Genomic DNA, 15,588 nt, shown 5'->3' on the forward strand with positions numbered 1-15,588 from the left:
ACTATTTAAACCCTCTGGTAAATCATTTACACAAATCAGAAACATTATTGAGGCTAAGACAGAGCCCTGGGGTACTCCACTAGTCACGTTTCTCCACTGTGAAACCTTATCTCTTATAACTGTTCTCATCTGCCTTCCTATCATATAATCTTCCATCCACTTTAATAGTTTCCCATGCACCCCTCCAAAGGTCTTCAACTTCCATAGCAGTTTCCTATAGGGCACCGTGTCAGACGCTTTCTTTAGGTCAAGATAGACGCAATCTGCCCATCCCTCTCTCTCTTGTATGACATCTATTACCCTACTGTAGAAACTTTTCCCTAATACCAAATTGTCTTGGTGTTATCACTTCATTTTCTTCTAAATACTTTATCCATCTTTTTCTAATAATTTTCTCGCAGATTTTACAAACAATACTAGTAAGTGATACAGGTCTATAAATGAGTGGATCTTCCCTATCTCCTCTCTTGAAGATTGGCACAGTACTTGCTCTTTTCCAATCTTTAGGCAACCGTCCATTTTCCAGCGAAGTCTTAATGGTGACATAAACAGGCCACACTAACTGGTCTGCACATTCCTTCAGGATCCATCCAGATACACCATCTGGTCCCATTGCTCTTCTTACATCCAAATCCCTCATCAGCTGCATCACCTCATTCACATCCACTGTAATTTCTGCCATTCCTGTCTCTCTGGGTTCTATTTCAGGTTCCCTAAATTCCTCTTCCAGCACATAGACTGACTTCAGTTTGTTGTTCATTGTTTCACACAATTCTTCTTCTCTTTCATAGGTTTCATCTCTATCCCTCAATCTTATTATACTGTCCTTAACTTTCATTTTGCCATTCACAAACCTATAAAATAATTTCGGCTCCTTTTTATATTTAGTTACAATATCTTTTCCATATTTCCTTTCTTCTTCTTGCCACACCCTTACATATTCATTTCTTTCCTGCTTGTACTCCTCCCAGGCTCTTTCACTATACCTTCTTCTCACTTTATTCCATGCTCTTTTTCTTGCCTCATGTGCCACTCGACATCTGTTGTTAAACCATTTTTTCTTCCTTCCCACAATTGCAGAAAATTTTGGGACATATTTACTAACTCCTGTTTTATACACTTCTATCAGAAACTCATATTTCTCGTCAGCATTTGTGATCATATTCATTTTACTCCTGTCTACATTTTGGAAAAAGTTCCTGGGGGAAGGAAGTCTGCCTTCCCGTAATTGCATCTATTCTTCGTGTGTTTTTCATCCCTTTCTCCTTCCCTTACTCCTACCACTTCCATCTCAGTAACCAGATGATCACTTTTACCAAAGGGGCATTGGTAGGTTATGTTCCTCACATCATTTGGGTCCTTTGTGAATGCTAAGTCAAGCCTTGATGGTTCGTCGTCATCCCTAATTCTTGTATTTTCTTTAATTACTTGGGTTAACATGCTTTCCATCACCAATTGCATTAATTTTTTTCCCCATGATTCCTCATTGCTCCCAGCATCCATACTTTCCCAGTCCACTTCTGTACAATTAAAATCTCCCATTATTATTTTTCTATTTCTTCACTAAAGTATCATCTTTAGTTTAATAATGGATTCTCTTATTAACTGCTCATAATCTTCTTTTGTCCATTCCCTAGTTTTGGGAGGCATATAAAATACTATTACTGTACATCTATTTTTTCTCCATAACTGTCTTCTATTTTAACTCCCAAAAGTTCAGCCATGGTATTTTCAATTTCTATATTTTTTGCTCTTAGGTCACTGCGGGTTAAAATCATTATACCTCCCCCAAACTTGCTTTCTCTAGCTTTCCTCCAAATATTATAACTGTTCCATCCAAATAATTTGGTATCAACATCTCGGGGCATTCTAGTCTCCACTAAGCAAACAGTTTCAGGTTTCTTTTCATTTATATAGTCTCCAATTTCCCCTTTCTTGGAAATTAACCCATCCACATTACTATACATGATACTTAGATTTACGGCACTGGTTTTATCTTTACTCATTCTTCTCTTATTCGTTACCATATCCATACCCCTTGTTTCCCTCACTTCTAGTTCCTCACATACCACCTCCATACCTTCATATCCATCACTCTCCAAAAAAAAGTTTTACATTCTTCCTCAGTCCTCCTGTCATTTTTTCCTTCACATGTTCCTTCAAAGATTTTAAAACTTCTCTTTCTTCTTCATTCAAATCTTTTCTTACTATAACATTTTCCATCCCTGCCTCTTTACTTAGTTTCCAGTTCACTTTAAGTATATCGTTTACTACGCTTTCTGATGACAACTTAACTCTCATTGGTCTTACTTCCCCTTTCTTATACGGTCCTATCCTCCTTACTTCCTCAATTTCTTTTTCCCACTTGTTTCTTTCAGGATCAATCTTGCCCAATATTTTTCTCACTTGATTCATGTCACTCTCAAGTCTCACGGATCTAACTTTTTCTTCCTCCTCCCTATTTCCAAATATTACCACACATCTGCTCCTTTCTACAGTTTCTCTCACTACTTTCTCTTTTTCCTTCAATATTTTCACTACATTTTCTTCCATTTTTGTTGTTGTTCATTTCCCTTTCTTCCTGAATGATTTTCCTTAAGCTAATCACTTCTTTCTGTTCCTCTTCCACATGTGCCCACTTTGCCTTATGCTTTTCTAACACACTACTCACCTTCTCCGTTTTGTTACTGCTTTCTCCTAGTTTTCTCCTTAATTCGATATTTTCTCGTTTCAAATTCTTGATCTCCTGGTTCGCCATCTCATTGGCCTGTACCAGACTCTGTATAGTGTTTTCTGTATTTTCAGGCATGTTTCTTGATACCAGATTCTCCACTTTCTTTTGTAATTCACAAACCCTCATGATCAATGTTTTAACCAAATCCATTACACTTGTTTTCTTGTCAAAACCTGGAAATTCAGGTCCCTCGATGTTTACATTGTCGGCCATGTTTATAGTTGGTTACAGTACTGAACAGCTGTCACCGAAATTCCTATAAACATTCATGTGTACTCATCGACAACATCTCTTTACATTTTTGGTGATCTGTACTAATTTACAGTACTTTACACTTTCGATAAGACTAAAGGAGACAGGACAAACTTAATTCTTGAAAACTACTTATGGTTTGCAGCAGTGGTTGAGAGGCAGGTGAGACACATCTGATTGCTCTGACTGCTCCTGTGTGTGTATGTGTGTGAGGGTGGGGGTAAGGTTGGGTAGATTGTGTCTGGGAAATTCCTTAAGGGGGATCTGTGTGGGATGGGACATTTCTACTAGGGACCTCATTATGTGATTAGCTTGTTCATGCCTTCATTAAGGTGTGTGTGTGTGTGTCTTTAAATACTGTAGTAATCTCATTTCCTGGTTATTAGAGTTCACTGGTGACCAGTTTGATGTTGGTTTAGGGATAAAGGGGACACCTTTTCCAAAATGACACTCATAAATAATTTTTCCCATAAGATTAGTTATTTCTAAATCATGAAATTCTCAAATTGTGGCATGTGCCCAGTCTCATAAGACCGCGATTTAGGAGATTCCACTGTAATAATTTAAGAAGGCAATAACTACTGTACTGGTACAAGTCATGTAGTAATATAACAAACAGTAGTTAATGTTTCATTATGGTATTTTGGAAACTTCTGAAGTTTTGTGTTACTTGATTCTGCCCATCCTTTTTTAGGAGGGGGGGATAGCAAGGTTAGTGGGACGATTTAATGAGATATTAGTGGAGACTTTTAACAAGCACAGTGCTGTAAAATCATGATGAAATGCCAGATAATTATTTGATATGAGGTGCAGTGTTCAATCACAGACAAAAGTTTGCCTAATGTTTAACTTTTTTACTTCCTGCCTTCCGCTGTTGGCTGATGTTCCTTAGCTGAGAGAGGCTTGACATGTTTCTTGACTCACAGATGATTCTCTTCAATTTCATGCATCAGGGAGGAAAGTAGTGCAAGAGAGGGACTTGGTCATGCAGTGGCTTTTATATACCCTCTCCCTCCCTGGCACATTCTGATGATCATGTGGCCACAGCAGCAGTAGGTTGGAAGGTGACAGACATGTCCTTAACAGTTACAACAGCAGCAGGGAGGAAGGTGATTGCACTCAGTGTAGACACTGTAAAATACTAGGCAAACCTGTGTCATTGATTTTACAACCACTCTCTGCCCCGCCTTGCCCCAGCCTGTCACTTTAGCTAGGCTTTTACCAATTGTTAAGGATCTTTATAGACCAAGAAGCAAATTTTTTGTGTGTATGTGTGTATGTATGGTGTATGTCTTAGGATCTTTTTCAATTTTAACCAGTAATAATTATAAAATAGGAAATATAAAAGATATATTAGAAGAAAGCCTCGCAGTGCAGAGTAATAACTGGGTAACTTGAACTGGGTACAGTCAGTCCTCATATGTCACCATTTTTTACCTGTTTTTCAAAGTCCATAATAATTTACGGGAAAACTGCCTGTTATGTTCCATTGCCACTTTTAAGGTTTTTAACCCATATGACTTTTTTTTTTTTTTTTTTCAGATTACCATATTCAGTTTAGGAAAGTCATTTGTATTGAAGGGGTTTATTACGTGTTAAATTTAACCCCTCCAGTTTGCAAAGTCCATCCTAAGCAGAATAGAATCGTCAGGAAATAGCGTGGATAAAGTGAAAAAGACGTCCACAGGCAGAGTAGGTAAAAACTGCTGTACTGCACAGTAATGTGGTACAATACTTCTTCCGGTTAAAAGTATCAGTTATATGGAAAAAGTTGTGCAGTTTTAAAACACAACCCTGATATATAAAGAGGACTGCCTGTACAGTACCAAGGTAACAGTTTTAAGGACCCACAGTTTTGCCAACTCTGAAGTATGCTGGGACTTTGACTGCAGGTTCCATGACTGCTTTATAGAGGTACCACAACTACCAGGTCAGATGGTGAAGCTCCACCTTTAACTGGGCTAGGTGTTTTAAGAACTGGAAAGTTTCTGGGTGCATTTTATAGAGAGAGGGATTTTATACTGTACTCCCCCGAATCATAGATGGGGTAAAAAGGTTAGAATGATGATAATATACAGTCATGTACAAAAATGTGAATTTGTTCAAACCCCTTGATCGTGAGAGGTCTCTAGTTAGCTGAATAAACTCATTTGATGGCAGCAAGAGTGAATAAAAGTAAACTCATTCAGTGGCCAAAAAAAAAAAAAAAAAAAAAAAAGGTGTTGCAGGAGCCATTATCATAGTGAAGGAGGTTAATTGAGGCCATGTGCAGCAGATCATTAGAGGGGGGAAGTTAATCACAGGTCATTTGAAATGCATCTTGTATTATTTCATTACTTCGAAAGCATTTTCTAACTGTACAATAAGATTATTTCAAAACCAGTTTTTAACAGTACATTACGATTAGATTGAGATATTGAGTTTTGCATATTTTTCTGTAGGTACAGTAGTTTTCCTTATAAGTAGCTTTCATTGACATTAATTTTGCTGCTTAGCCATTATTAAATTGTTGAAGAATTTCCACCATTCATAGGATGGAAAGAAGTAAAGGTCAGGATGATATTGAATGATGCTGGGAATTTCCAGATATTGAATGATGTTGGGAATTGCCACATGAAGTTGTTTCTACATGTAAAGTTATACCAGGTTTCTCACGTGTTGAATGGAAAATGTTGTGATATGGTCAGTATTTCATTAAAGTCCAGGATGTCTGCTTGCAGAATGCTACAAAAGGACAACAGGTGTATAATAAGAAAGTGTAAGATGTATGCAAGAAAATTGCTGCTTTAAGTTCAACAACTTTTTAATGAAGCATGATTAAATAAAGAAAGGAGTTAAAATGATCTTGTCTGCAAACATGAACTCTACAGAAAGTCCTCAATATAATATTTTCTCTTAGGTGTTCCTCTTTATTATTAAGTCCTAACAATTTACAGAAAAATTGATTGTTATAATTCTGGTGCTACCTGTATGTTGGTTTGCCAGTCTCCAAGTTTACAGTTCCTGGTGCAGGAGAGGGACGTCTTCACGTGGTAGCACTGACATAACCAGGCATCTCCACAGGCTGGTTATACAGATGTCCCTCAGCTACTTCCCTATCACCTGAAAGGAAGATGGGGGACTTCAGGAGTACAGCAAAGTCAGCTTGCAGTCCCACCAGGTGCAGGTCTCAGTTGAACCAGGGACTACTACTACTACAACTAGTACTACTATTACTACTACTCCATCCATCCATCCATCATCCAATCCTACGTTGTCCCATGAGGAGCGTAGGAGTCCAGGGCTAGGCAGTTGGTCCTGACATTTAAGATGAGAGTGACCAACCTCACTCATCCCTGAGTGGCATTACGTGAGCAATAAACCCCAACCACCCCTTGGATATAAACCTGCACCGGCTCAATCCGATTGGAGCACAATAATTACCCACTAAACCACCAGGCGCCAAAATTTGGTTATATGGGTACCACCCAGTGTAGTAAATGGTTTCCTGGTGTACAGGAAACCATTTGGCTTGTCACTACTACTTTCAATACCAGTTGTATGGAAAAATTTGTAATATTCAGGAACACTAACCCAGGCACATCAAAAGGTCTTTATATTAAGGAAATCATCTCTGATTTTTAATGTGCACCATCTTTATCCTCATTTTGTGTGCATCAGACTGCCATGTGCAAGTTAAGTAGTGTTGAACTAATCCACTGTGTAGTTTAAATTGTCCTGAAATTTTAAATTGTCCTGAAATTAGTATCTGTCCATCTTGAATTCTGAGCTGTAACAGGATATTATTTCTAGAATATGGTGGTAGTCATTAAAAAGTGTTATGGAAAGGGTGTTGAACTACAGTGTTGTCTTGTTCTGCCACTGAAATACAGGATATTTGCTGCAGAAATGGGGAAAATCTCCATAAGTTTAGTAGTAGTAGTAGTAGTTGTTCCCTAGGCAGTCTGGCCGAACAGCCCCGAGTCCCTTAGGAAGGCCATGGCCAAGACCGGGCTTTCCCACAGAGCTCTCAAAGAGTGTATGTTGTGTTGTTGGCATAGGTGATTGTGTGCAATGCAGTCTTCCATAATGTGCTTAATAGTATGGGGTGCTGTGTTGCATCCTGGACTTATGGATGCCTGTCCATAAGTTTAGTTGGACAAACTGTTGTACAGTATAGCCTCACTCATTCTCCAAATCCCTGCTGATGGTCTTTCTACTGTACAAGATAATGCCTAAGGTCTTGCAGCCTGAGAATGTCTTTTTGTTTTAGCAAATATCAGAATTTCTTATTTGACTTGGGAATGTTCATGTTGAGAGAATTAGTGAAGGCCATGTAGAACTCTTTCAGCTTGATGAGTCTCTCTCCCCCCCCCCTTTTTTTTTTTTTTTTTTTTTTTTTTTAAGACATCCATTCACAGTTGGAAAGTTTTCCCTTATTGAGAGTATCAATGAAGGCACTAAGTATCCTTATTCCTCCAGTTCAAAATGTTTCTCATAAGTTGAAGAAATTGTCAGTGAACTGCTTAAATAAAATTTAAGACATCATCATATTAAAGGAGTTCATCTCATTCCTAACAGTGAAGCTGGTATTACAGTACTGTATAAGATTCATTGGATGATGAAGGTTGGTCTTCATTAGTGGCAATAAGTTGTAATGTGTGTGTGTGTGTGTGTGTGTGTGTGTGTGTGTGTGTGTGTGTGTGTGTGTGCTATTAGAGGTGGCTGAAGTACTGGGAGAAGTTTTAAGTGTGGTACATAAAATTTAACTCCTTGTTTTAATTTTTATTTATTTAGCCAGTGTAGGACTTTTGGGTATGGTCCATAAGTCCTTGTTCTATTTTTTATTTACCATTACTTATATATTTATTTTTTCTCCCAAGTCTTTATTATTTACAGAAATTACTTGTTAACATTTCATTGTTCCCAGCAAAGCTGATTTGCCAGAGAATTATTGGAAAAGGTTTAATATTGTAGTGTAAACTTATGGGACTGCCTATACTTCATTAGACATTGTGCATATACAGTGACTCTCCTAGCAAATGCTTTTGAAACTAAAAACGTTTGTTACTAAAACTTAGAGATTACTCAAGCAAAATTTTTGCTCTGATTTCATTTACTTGATGTCAGTCTCACATCACCATGTTGTGAATGCAATATAACAGAATAGAATATAGTAATTCCTCATTTTAAATGCCTAATTGTTTTTCACTATAAATCTGTTAAGCATCATTAGCAACACATTTCATAACATGTCATTGTTCATCGCTACGCAGTCAAGAGATGCAATGAAAGGTCAGGGTTGAAAGAACCCACATCAGCCTTTACCTGAGTACTGTATATCACTTAGTCTCTAGATATGTATTGCTTATGGACTGTAACACATGCATGCAGATTCACCAGATTACACCATCACATACATTTGATATGTATTTGCAACCTTGATATGATTTACAGTAATACCAGTAATATTTGAGAAGATAGCCATACTTACTGAAACATGACCCTCACTTAAAGGGATTTTCATGTAAGACTAGTTTTTAGGAACAGATTTACCATACAATGATTGATGAGGAACTACTGTCATAGTCACCTAAATGTTGGGCTTATGTTGTAAAATTCAGTCTTTCTTTTTGCATATCTTCATGGCTTGCTTATTGCTGTTTTTTTTTTTTTTTTTTTTTTTTTTTTTTTTTTTTTTTTGACATTCCTGTGATATAGGAATCTTCCAGGGTGTTATATTTTTTGACAAGTTTTATTATTAAGCTGTGATAAAAGCCATACTTGCATCAGCAGGAATACACCTTGGGCTTAGGCAAGGTACGTGGCAGTTGTAGTTTTTTTGCACATAACTTAATTCATGTGGTTGGGTTAATGGTACAGTGAAGACTGCTTCATGACAAGGATTACATGAACTGCTCTTGACCTCATTCAAAGTTGGTCATCAAAAGTAAATCATTTAGTTCTAATTGGCTTTCCAGTAGTCTTCTGGATGTGATTCAAAGATCAGCAACAAAGCAAAGATTTTCGCTTTGAAGGTACAACTCGAGATTTTTATATTAAATTGGACTGTAGTAGATATACAGTACTAGGTATTAAAATGAAGCTCTGTGGAAGCAGTATGTATAGTATAGAAATGAGATTTTACCACAGTATTTTTACCAATTGATCAAAGTGGCATTCTAGAGTACAGCTGTAGCTGTGTAGATTCTTCCTCATTTAAGGAGGACAGTAGACTATTGAAGTGACTAACTTCTTTTAAAGAAGGTTTTTTTATTTCCCGAAAGAAGAAGTGAATATTATATGAGTGTTTGTTGTTACTGTATAGTACTGTACTACATAAACATTTGTGGTGAGACTGAGAGTCTCACTCCTTGAAATAAGTTTGGTTCATGTGGAAATGTACTGGGTCAGTTCCATGGTTGATATAATTTTGAGTATTGTTGTTGATCTTCAGAGAATGAATTAGTGTTGTTGCTATTGTCAGGTGTCCCAGGTGTAGTGGTGCATAGGGTCTGTATCCCGTCTAAATGGTAGGGCAGGAGGTCAAGGTGCTGCCATAATGTAATTGGTTAGCACGGTACCCCCAAAAGGTGAAGATGCAGTTATGAATCCTGTTCATGGTGACTTAGGATTTTCTGCCATTGCCATAGTTGCCAGTTTGGCTGCATAGGCAATCATAACTATCAGAAGAGGCACCTGTTCAGCTCAGATTAATTTTATACTGCAACAACCAGATAACCAGAAACCCAGTATCAGATCGCTGTAGTGCTTGTAATCTTAACCCATTGAGCCCAGGGATGTCTATTGTTTTATTTTTATTTTTATTTTTTTTTTAATACCACCTCGAGAACCAGAATACAAGAGTCCTTTCTCAAGTTCCATGAATTCATCTAATACAAGCAAGAGTACCGGTAAATTAAAAAGGAAGTCACATTAATTCAAGTGTCCATGCACCTTAATATGAAGTGTGCTCGGCCATGTGGAAGTTCATTGAAGACTGACATAGAAGATGCACTCTTATAGCAATATATTTTAATCTCATACCAGCTTCATATTTAGATACATTCTGTACCTCATTGAACATATTACAGCCATAGTTATGCAATTATTTAAGCACCTTATCTCTAGTGCATTTGAGTCCTTCAGAGATCTTAAAGAATTCATGATAATTTGTGGAGGTTATAGAGAGATTCTTTGTACAAGTTTCTATATTGTTCATAAGGATTGCTGTTTATTTTTGACATTTGGATGTGTTCTATTTTGTGTGAAATCAGTTTATACTGTGGAATTGTATGTCTGAAGTTAAATAATCATAAACCAGAAGCACTAATTATTCACCAGCTTAAAGCTCAGAAGTACAGTAATTCTTCATTTAAGTTTAGGAATATGCATAATAGGATATGCAAGGGAGGGTGATTTTTGGGAGAAGGGGTCATTGCTGAGAAGACAGAAATGCCTATAAGTCATATTCTCAAGAGGTGACATACAGGGCGGTAGGTAAAGATTGATAAAGTCTTACATGCGGAGGGAGTTTAGTAAAGGCTATACTGTAATTCAAACTTTTTCTTTCACTGCAAAATCATATTTAACCACAAATTTTTGAAAATCAGATTTTTTTTTTTTTTTTTTTTTTTTTTTTTTTTTTTTTTTTTTTTTATAGTAAGGCGTAACTGCAGCATACAGTTAGTCCTTATTAGTAGTGTTCATTTTTACATGCTTTTTTCTTTTTGCATCCACAATCATATAGTATCTTTCATAAAGGCTCCAGTTCGTATGGTCACCTAATGGCTCTCCATGCTGCTCAGTCTCTGGCAGCCTCCCTGTTCAGTCCCTTAGCCCTGACCTCATCCCAGGTCATTTTTTAGTCAGTATTTACGTACTCTACATTCCGTTGTACATACAAAGCTTATCTGCCATTTCTGTCAATTTACAGTACCAGTAATTTGTAGTTGTGATATAGTGGAACACATCCATAGCAGATATTGAGGATTTCCTGTACAGTAGGGTATGAGGTTATCCCTGGCAAGTCCTTGAATGCCACTGTGGCAAACTGGAGTTAAGCATGCCTGTACTATAAATCATCACATTTCCTTCTGGTAGGCTTTATATAAAGATACGTACACTGTTTGAGGATATGGAAAAAGGAATTAAAGGCTGATAACCATAGAGATCTTCCACTCTGACAGGTGTATTTGTGTCTGTTGTATTTAGTTTTGGCACTTGTAGAATTCTGACAGGGATTACATCACTGGCATGTATGTAGTAATTACAAGGTTGTGCAAATATTTACTGAAATATACTCCAGATTTAGTTTATCTAGCTGTGCCACTTACTAGAAAAGGCATGTTACTTGAAATTGTTTTTAAATTAATGAACTACTTGCTTGGGTTAGAGTATCTTGATTGAGGGATTACTGTACTGAATACATTGCTGGTATAGGACACTGATAATAGTATACAGTACACCTTCGACATAACAAACTAATTGGTATCAGACCCTTGATGTTAAAGCTGATAGTTTGTTAATTCCGAACACTATGCTGTCCGGTAATTTCCCAGGCTTCATGGCATTTACCAAACAAAGATAGTTAAATATATATCGTCATTCAGCCATACATTTGTACACAGTAACATACAGCTAGGTCTGAATGGCTGTTTTTCTCAATAAATGCTTTTTTTACTAACTTATGTACTGTATATATTCTTACCTTTCAGGAAGTAATTGCACTGCTAATAAAAACTGCAAGTAGGCCTTGGATAAATCTATGTTTGTTTATCATGCAGTGCTGGTTGGTGTTTCCCGTGGGTCCATTCTTTTATTCTTTTATTGAATAAAATTTGTTAAACAAACATAATGTCCACCAAGCTCAAGGTGGTCTTTAATCATGATATTTGTTAAAAGAGGGTTTGGTATATCGAGGGAGTACTGTACATTATTACAGCTTTGCTGGGTAGGTCAGATTTTATTGCCATGGTTATTTTATGTACAGTATTGGAGTAAAGTTATCAGGCACCCCAGAAGTTAATTGGCATAATATAGAAACTGATATATATGGCTGTCATTTAGTTAATGTCTTTGATATATATGGCTGTCATTTGGTTAATAGCTTGTCAGATTATATATATATATATATATATATTGTCATTTCTTACAAAAAATACAAATGTATCTCATCTTAAATGTCGGGACCAACTGCCTAGCCCCGGGCTCCTACGCTCCTCATGGGGCAATGTAGGATTGGATGATGATGGATGGATATATATATATATATATATATATATATATATATATATATATATATATATATTGTCATTTCTTACAAAAAATACAAATGTATCTCATCTTAAATGTCGGGACCAACTGCCTAGCCCCGGGCTCCTATGCTCCTCATGGGGCAATGTAGGATTGGATGATGGATGGATGGATGGATATACATCACTGTTGTGGTTAAGAGATAGGGGTGAAGATAGGCAGGGTACCTGACTTCGCATTGCTTATTCAGCTTCTTTGTGATACATGGCCTATGAACACAGTGTTAACCAACACTGCAACCACTTCACAAGGTATGATCCAGTAAAGTTCATGTGTCTTTTTAGTTTATTTTTTAAAATTATGTTCTGTAAAGATCAGAAGTGGATGATCCATAATGCTACTCTTGAGGGAGAGATTAATATAGTGTAGGATATAAATAAAATGCAATGTTAAAATGCTGATGACTAATAATACAGTATTCACTTTGATTACAGTACAGGTACCAAGTACTCTATTCTGTAAGACAGTTCAGGGACAGACATGGAATGAACTTTTGGTAAATAAGTGCTCACTGTATGCTTTATGTATGTAATTACTGTACTGTATTTGCACATACTGTATGTAACACTTCAGTACCACATGTACCAAAAATATTAACCCGGTGATAAGTGTTAGAGGGAAGAGGAGAGATAGACTAAGAATATGATGGAGAGAGAGAGAGAGAGAGGGTAGGAGGATGGTATGTCATGGGGGAAGCAGTAGGAGGCATAATCTTAATATCTGATGATTGCACAGTCATTACCGAGTAAGGAAAAAAATGCGTGGAGTTGAGGCCATTACTCACACAGTGTGATGTCAGGCAATAAGTAAATACAGTAGATGGATAAGTATGATTTTGTATTTTGGAAAATGGACTTTATATTGATTATTAGATAAGTATGATGGTACGTTTTGGAAAGTGTACATTATATTCAGTATTCTGTATGTACGCTGCTGTATATGGAACATGCTAGGATCAAAGTTCCCAGTTGTTACTCTGCAGTGCATGACCTTAATCAAGATAGTTTTTAACCCTTTCACTGCTCGGATTTCTCTCATCTGATATAAAGAAAAATTGTGTGGGTTTAGTTTGACACAGATACCCAAGTGCATCAGTAGCACCAAGGGGTTAAACCTGCAGGATTTTGGACACATCGAAGAATGGAGAGAGAAGAAATGATGTTATAGGTTACTATACATGTAATCCCTTATCTCTGATGACATATTTCCAGTTTGTCTTGCTATCTTCAGACAATATTATTCAGTTTAAGATAGACCGTAGACTGATAAGGTTAGATTTTAACTTGATGCTGGTGTGGGACACTTTCATTTGATGGTATTGACGTAACAGGGCAACAGACCTGCCCAGTTATATAGGGTTCCCCCTAAACTCCCTCCCTATCCTTTGAAAAGAGGATGGCGGACCACAGGAGAAGGGCAGCTTCAGCCATCAGTCCATTGTGTTTCACATCCAGATGAGCCTGAGGAACAACAGCAACAACTAGATTGTAGTCTAATTTTATCTCTTCACCAATTGATACTCTTCCTAAGCTGAACAAAATGGCATGAGAGAAGCAAGAATAAACTCCAAAGATGTCACTAGATCTAAGGGGCTAACCTCCTGTTTTTCTACTGCTAGACAGTCTTTCCAGTGATAAGTTTCTTGCGCTTGGAGAGTTACTGGGCTCTCATTGGCCAAGCTTCTGTACTGTACCTGAAGAGTGTGTGTGGTACTTTCATTTGTCAGATACCAGTGTCCGAGGATTGCTTGGCTCTCTTATGATCAGTCATTCTTTTTCATATGGCTGAGAGTTGTCTTTGATAATTGGGCTTTATTCCATGTCAGAGGGTAATTAAACTATCCTCCAAATCTACCTCAAAATTTTGGAATTGAAGTTAGTTTTTGAAGTATATTAAATTTACATTTATTTATAATACTTTATTTGGTGCAAACTAAAGATTTTTCTTAGCCTGATAAGTTTGTGTTGATTTTACAGTATATTATATAAAGCATCTTTTTTTAAGCTTTCAATTGGACATGCTGCTGCTTTTACTTTCACTGTCTTTATGTGAATCAGTCAAAATTGATGAAGTTTTATACTGTATATCTTAAGTTTAAAATATTTAATAAGTTTATGATTTCCTTTTCATCGAATGTTGCATAATACTATGGTGACCCCAAGTGTGAATGAATTAGAGTGCCTGTGTGCTTCGTGTTGTTTGTGTCTTGCGAGAGGTTCTTTATCGTGTGTGCATGATATGGTGGTTGTTGCGAAGTGTGAGTTTGAGTGTGCATAAACATTTATAGTATTTTTGATAAGTTATAGTTTGGTACCAGTATATGAGCAGATGGGAATCTCCTTATAACATATGCTAGATGATTATGCATGAAAATTTTAAATTAGTATCTGCGTGTGTGTGTGTGTGTGTGTGTGTGTGTGTGTGTGTGTGTGTGTGTGTGTGTGTGTGTGTGTGTGTGTGTGTGTGTGTGTACATCAAGTCAAATAAGGTCATGTCAGAAACTGGCAGCCCAAGTCATGGTCATTACAAGGAGCAGATCGTCCTGAGCCATATTAAAATGGTTTTGAAGATTCTGTAACACCTCTTCCTTAGTTACAGTATTTATTCAGCACATTGCACCCCAGTATTCTCTTTGATGCCATTGATGCAAACTTTTCAGTACTAAAACAATTTACACAACATACAGGAGAATGTAAAGGCATAACAAACAAAATAAATCACTAAGGATGAGGTGGCATGAAGTTTCCCGAAATGAGTAGGGTAATTGTATTCAGTTTTCTTGAGTCCCGGTTCTTGGGCTTTCTGTCGTGTCTGATGTCCTGTTTTCAGTGTAGAGAGATTGTAAGAAATTTAGGTATCATAGCTAGATTTTTTTTACAATGATTATTTAGATGCTTGTTATTTATACTTAATTATTATTATTATTACAATACTGTATATTAGGTGAAATTATATATGTTTTAGCTAATTTTATCAGTTTCTCTTTGTGTTGAAATATCAATTCGGCCTAAACACACAGACAAGTTTATGGTTGGTTCCCTTATAACTTGGTTGGTTTTTGCTGGGAGGCTGAGAGACATGGAGAGATACTACTGTACATTCTTCTTTCCATGTCCATCCAGCAAAAACAAATTGCAGTTACAACAGGGCATTAATATTAAATTTGTTTGTGATTCCTGGCCCTGGTTGGTGCATATGGAAGGCCATCATCAGTTGGTTGCTCATGATGACCGTGGGATAACTGGTACTGAGTGTGGCTTTGAGTGGTTTTGACTGTAAACAACAAAGGACTGGAAGCACTGGAGCCT

The sequence above is a fragment of the Coenobita brevimanus genome, chromosome 62, assembly GCF_032717465.1.
Source record: "Coenobita brevimanus isolate Jiangsu-jjx chromosome 62, ASM3271746v2, whole genome shotgun sequence".
NCBI lineage: Eukaryota > Metazoa > Arthropoda > Malacostraca > Decapoda > Coenobitidae > Coenobita > Coenobita brevimanus.